Consider the following 346-nt stretch of genomic DNA (forward strand, 5'->3'; position numbering starts at 1 on the left):
TTTTCATACTTTTGTAATTGAATTCAGAGCTATGATTCACTAAACCTCTTTCATTGGGTTAGGGAGCTCTATTGTAATTAAATAAATCAGTCATAGTTTTTATCTTCTTCTTCAATCTTTTCTCTTGAATTTTGTTAGAAAGCTTCTCGATCTAATTCCATTGGTTAGTTGTCTTGGGAAAGAAACTATCCATAATTGGAATCCTTCGGAACCTTGGGAAAGGAATGGAGGATTCATGCTAGAGAAGCTTTCTCACAGTGAATTGGATTGGGGTTTGGATGGATATTGTGACATGTAATCCTACCAAATTGTGGTTCATGAAACTGTGTGGTATAATCAGTGATCG

This window comes from Arachis duranensis, chromosome 3, assembly GCF_000817695.3.
Source record: "Arachis duranensis cultivar V14167 chromosome 3, aradu.V14167.gnm2.J7QH, whole genome shotgun sequence".
NCBI classification, from domain to species: Eukaryota; Viridiplantae; Streptophyta; class Magnoliopsida; order Fabales; family Fabaceae; genus Arachis; species Arachis duranensis.